Consider the following 6084-nt stretch of genomic DNA (forward strand, 5'->3'; position numbering starts at 1 on the left):
AGGGACACGTTCCATAGAACAGGTTGCTCTGAGCCCTGTCTGACCTGCTCTTTTTCCTCCATAAGATTATGTACTTCATCACCTTGTGTTATTTATCTCAAGAGATTGTTTCAGAATTGTTTCCATGAGAAGGTTGGGGACCCTCGGTCCGCCCTTGGACATGGCAGGTGGCCACGGGCACCACAGTGTATGCTGGAGCCAAAAGTGGGCACAGAGATGCTCTGCCCTGGTGGGATGTGGTTGGGATGTGTTTTCTGAGGACAGATTCTGCTCTCACTTTTATTTATGGAGACCAAAATTCTCCTTACTGCTCTCAGCAGGGCTCCTTCAGTTGGACACTAACTCAGGGCAGTTCTTCGGGGCTGAAGTTTCCCAATGTGTTGGAGATTACTCACCCTTGACAGGTGATTTTGTTGGGCTCAGATACAGGGAAGTCTGATATCATGGAATCATTCAGGTTGGAAAAGCCTTCCCAGGTCATCGAGTTCAACTTCTCCCCAGCACTGCCAAGGCCACCGCTAATCCATGTCCCCAAATGCCACATCTACGTATCCTTTTGATCCCGTGTCACCTGCACAGTGATGTTAGCCAGCTTTGGAGGGCAGGAAGGCTCCATTTAGGGCTGGGACCAGCAGCAGGACAGGGCAGAACTGGATTTCATTCCATACTGAACAAAGTATCAGCACCTTGGTGAGATGTCCAATTTTAACAAATGATTTACAGTTATTTTATTTCTTCCAGCAGGGAAAAATTATAAGATTCATTATTACATCCACTAATTACTTTGGTTAAGTGTCAAACCTGAACAATGCAATGCTGTGTTTTCATATATTAAAGACATTAATTGTCAGGAAGCAGTATGCCATGACTAATTCTTTTTTTTTTTTTTTTTTTTTTTAACAAGAAGAAATCAATATTCAGTATTTTGACTATTAGGAGCTGAAGCAGCACAACACATCTGCAGTCAATGTTTTCCCACTGAGCTGTGCTGGTAGAAGACTCAGGCTCAGCAATTGCATTATTGTTACCAAAAACTGTTATTGGCTCTGTGGATCCTATCACTGTGAGATGCCATGTACGGATTAGTATGACAAAGACACCCAGTGCTCGGGAGTGCACCTGGAGCTGCCTCAGGCTGGGTGTGACCAGGCCATGCTGGATCCTTGGACACCTGCCCAGGTGTTATTTTTATAGTAAAATAAAGTTTTTAGTCTACAACATCCTCATGAGGGGAAGAAGAGGGGCAGGCACTGATCTCTGCTCTGTGGGAACCAGGGATGGGACCCCAGGGAATGACCTGAAGTTGTGGCAGGGCAGGTTTAGGTTGGATCTCAGGAAAAGGTTCTTCCTCCAGAGGGTGTTTGGGCACTGAACAGGCTCCCCAGGGCAGTGATCACAGCAACAAGGTTGACAAAGCTCAAGGAGTGTTTGGATGATCCTCTGGGGCACCTGGTGTGACTCTTGGGGATGGTCCTGTGCAGGGCTGAGGGTTGGATTGGATGACCCTTGTGGGTCCCTTCCACCTCAGCATATCCTGTGATTCTTTTGCACTCGTGGGGTGATCTGGTCACTGTGGGGATTTAATCATATATTTCACATGACTGTGAATTTCTAAACAACTCAAGTGAAAACTGATGGAGAGAAAACCAGCCTTTGCCCTGCAAAGTCTCGGGATCAGTGTGCTTGGCCCAAATCAACCCTTTGGCAGAGCCAAGGAAGAATCCTGCTGGGACAGAGTTTGGATGGGATATTGGGAGAAATTCTTCTCTGTGAGGCGGGGGAGGCCCTGGCACAGATTGCCCAGAGCAGCTGTGGCTGCCCCATCCCTGCAAGTGTCCAAGGCCAGCTTGAATAGGGCTTGGAGAAACCTGGCATAGTGGAAGGTATCCCTACCCAGGGTAGGGGGTGAGACTGGATAGGCTTTAAGGTCCAACCCAAATCATTCTGAGATTATGTATGAATATAATCACAGAGCTTCTCCAAGCCCGCAAAAAATCTGCTGGAGAAGCCTGGGCAGACATGAGGATGCTTTTCCCCTCCAGTGACACATGGGAGTTGGATCTCTTTGCTGTTTCAGCAGTTCTCTCTTTATAGGTCTGGAATTTCCCTAGACTGGGGTAAATACCCAGTGTCCACCAAGCTCCTTGTGCAAATGACTGCTTAATGATCATCTCCACTGAAGGCTGCAGTATGTCAGCAGCATTTCATACCCCATAAAATCACAGTCTCACTCCATTTAATAGTGTCAGTTTTTATAAGCCATAAACCACTGCACTTGCTCCAGACTCCCACAGCTGCCACGTGCCACCTACATCTGCCCCATGGTCCCCTGGCACCCCCAGACAGGCAGCTCTGCATGGGAGAGACATGGCACTACAGTGGGTGGCATTTTTAATGCACCATAAGCACATAAATTTCCTGGGAAGTGGCTGGGTTTAAAGCACTGAAGTGTTTTTGGAAACTCGTGGTACAGTCAGTAAAGAGAAGGATCATCTCCGAAAGGATGTCAGTGAGAATGTACTTCAGAGAATATGAAATATCCCAGGTCGGCACTGAAAGGGGCTCAGACATGAAGGATTCCCATTCCACAACCAAAGGGGAATAACAATTTCTGTCGGAGGACGGAATTGCTCTCTCTGTGCTCATTTCCCTTGCTTCTTCATTTTGCATCTCCATATCCATTCTCAGTCAGTCAGATGGCAAAGGCCACTCAGAAAAATGTATGAGAAAGAGTATGTTTGAGGATAATCTTGTGCCTTGTCACCCTCTTTCATGATGATTGGGAGGGGGTTTGGACAGGATGCAGAGTGAGTTATTTCTGCAGATGGAGAATAAAAACAATATCATGGATGGACTTTTCTTTCTGTCATGATGGGAAGGTAATGGTTCTTCCAGGAAGGAGAAGGACCTGAAGGTCCTGAGGAGGACCTGACTGGGAAGGTCCCTGCTCAAATCCAATCACACGTTTCCTGCTGCCTTAATTTTCTGCAACTGATTAAGCTGAACATTGCCTAAAAGTCTGGAAGAGCCAAGAGTCTCACACTTCCCAGCAGCTCCTACATGGAGTCCAACCATCTCCCAGCACTGCCAAGGCCACCACTGACCCAAGTCCCCAAGTGCCACATCCATGGGGCTTTTAAATCCCTCCAGGGATGGGGACTCCAGCACTGCCCTGGGTGCCCCTTCCAAAGCTTCACAACCTTTCCCAGCAAGAAATTTTTCCTGATGTCCAATCTGAACCTCCCAGGCACAGTTTGAGGCTGTTTCCTCTTGTCCTGTCCCTTGTTCCCTGGGAGCAGAGCCCGACCTTCCCTGGCTCCACCCTCCTGTCAGGGAGTTGCAGAAAGTAAGGAGGTCCCTTCTGAGTCTCGTTTTCTCCCACTTCCTCATCCACTCTTCAACTCATTTTCATAAAATTTGCAGGTAACATGAAAAAAAACCAAAACTATTTTTTTCATCCTTGACTTGTGTTTGGATTTTTTAGGAAGCTGGGAAGTGACTCACCTTCCCAAACTTCCACCACCTAGACCCCAGATGTCTAATAAACTGCCCCTCCAACAGAGAAGCAAATACCTCCAAGGAACACATCCCAACCTAATCCAAGTGTGTGTTGTCTCCTGGGGTCCTGTTCCCCTACAGGGCAGATTGAGGGGGCTTGGGCAGCCTGCCTGACTCCAGCTCCTGCAGACAGTGGAGCCAAACCTGCTCCCCGTCAGTGATTTGAGTGTAGACTCACAGCACTCAATGCTCTGATGTAGCAGCTACAAGAAGAGAAGGTACTGCTACCTCAGGCTCCTTTAACTTCCTGGGGCTCAATATCTCTGTAAGAAACCAAGAGCAGCTCTGGTAGACATGCAAAGTACATCAAACTAAAAACAAGAGTAAGAAATTGGGAAAATACAGGTATTTTCTGACAAAGTATTAGGTCTGTGAGAACTGGGGTTTAAATCCTTGTTAGCCCGAGTAGCTCTCCTGAATCCCTTACTGATTTGTGGCAGCAGAGACTTTTGCAGTGTCTTTATGACTAGATTTAGGATAAAGTCTCTTCTTACAATAATCATTATCACAGCCAGGGTTAGAATGGGGAGAAATTATCATCAATACAATAACTGACATTTTCAATTAACCAAGAGGAAGAAAGCCGCTTAGAATTGATAGGTCTGCCAGAGAAAAGGTGTGGGGGGAAAGTACAGCTCATAGTAATAAAAAATTGGAAGATGCAGCTGGCAAAGCCCAGATATTAAAAATGACAGTCATAACATTCAGATTATCAAAAGGAATGAGAGATTTGTCTGTACTTGGGGCTCTTTTGTGTCAAAATAATCAGAAATGCTGCAGCAGAAAGGCACAGCTTAGCTTTGCTTTCCCTGACATGCAGCCACAGTGGTGTGGAATTGTGGCTCCACCCATCCCTATGGCTCTTTGGCAGTTGATAAGTCCTTGCCCTCCTTTCTGTCTTAGCAGCAGGATTTCTGGCACTCTGGAAAATTGAGGTATTGGGATCACACTGAATCCCAGGATATGCTGAGGTGGAAGGGACCCACAAGGGTCATCCAATCCAACCCTCAGCCCTGCACAGGACCATCCCCAAGAGTCACACCAGGTGCCCCAGAGGATCATCCAAACACTCCTTGAGCTCTGCCAGCCTTGGTGCTGTGACCACTGCCCTGGGGAGCCTGTTCAGTGCCCAACCACCCTCTGGGGGAAGAACCTTTTCCTGAGATCCAACCTAACCCTGCCCTGCCACAACTTCAGGCCATTCCCTGGGGTCCTGTCCCTGGTCCCCACAGAGCAGAGATCAGTGCCTGCCTCTCCTCTTCTTCCCCTCCCAAGGAAGCTGTAACTGCAATGAGGTTTCCCCTCAGCCTCCTCTTCCTTAGGTGAACAGCCACTTCTTACACGGCTTCCCCTCAGGGCCCTTCCCCATCTCCATTGCCCTCCTTTGGACACTCTCTAATGGCTTCATCTCTTTCTTATATTGTGGTGCCCCAAACTGCCCCAATATTCCAGAGACTCATCTCTCAGTAGTTTCCAGAGCACAACCCAATTAAGTGCTTCTGTGCTCAGATGCTGTTTTAATGGTTGGACTCCATGATCTTGGAGTTCTTTTCCAACCTAAATAATTCTGTGGTTCTGTAATTCTGCCTTTGCTGAATTTTTCATTGCCCTGAAAAGACTCAGAGCTGCTGTGATGGTTAGGGTTGGCTTGCGGAGATGTGGCTGTTCACTGCTTGCCCAGAGACCCACAGGCAGCTCTCGCCATGGTCAGGAGAAGGGCTTTCATGGCCTGGTGGGATCCCCATCTCCCTTGGCTCATCCCCATCCACTGAGGGTGCTGTTCTGTTTCTCTTCCTCAGGCTCCTCGTATTTTTCTTCCCCTCAACAGAGGACACAGCCCTACATTATTTACAACTAACCTTTCTTGTCCATGCTCTAGGACACACACTGCAAAAAAAACTTAAAAAATTTATTTTCTTCAGTAAAAAATAGCAAGTGAGATGGCAAGAGATCTTGCCTTGCATTAGCTGCTCTGTGTTCCTAACCTGCCACAGGGGACACACTATGCACATACCCAAGACCAGGCAGAGACATGTTTGGGGAGTGCAAAGAGTGTAAAGCCTCACTTTTCATCTCCTTTGATGTTTATACAGCCTTCTTCACATAGTTCCATCCTGCAACCTCTGTTAAGTAAGGGACCAAATCCTCTGGTACCCCAGCAAGGCTCTCCCCGTCCTGCCTTGGGAAGGAGAGAGGATCAAGCTTGGTCCCTTGGGGTGACCAAGAGTGTTTTCAGTGCTCACTACCAACAATTTTCAGTTGAAAAGCACTGAGTTTTCCATCTCCTTCCTGCCTCCAACTTCTCCTGTGCTCTCCTGCCCTCCCACTCCATCACTGAGTAGAGCATAACCTTCACAACAGTGAGGGTGGGCTCTCAAAATTTCATTCCCACCCTAGATGTGACAGGTAGAATCATGGAATCATGGAACGGTTTTGGTTGGAGGGGCCTTAAAGCTCATTGCATTCCACCCACTGCCATGGGCAGGGACACCTTCCACTAGCCCAGGTTGCTCCAAGCCACATCCA

This window comes from Empidonax traillii, unplaced genomic scaffold (assembly GCF_003031625.1).
Source record: "Empidonax traillii isolate 1590-97213 ecotype Southwest subspecies unplaced genomic scaffold, ASM303162v1 scaffold309:size1915965, whole genome shotgun sequence".
Classification (NCBI taxonomy): domain Eukaryota; kingdom Metazoa; phylum Chordata; class Aves; order Passeriformes; family Tyrannidae; genus Empidonax; species Empidonax traillii.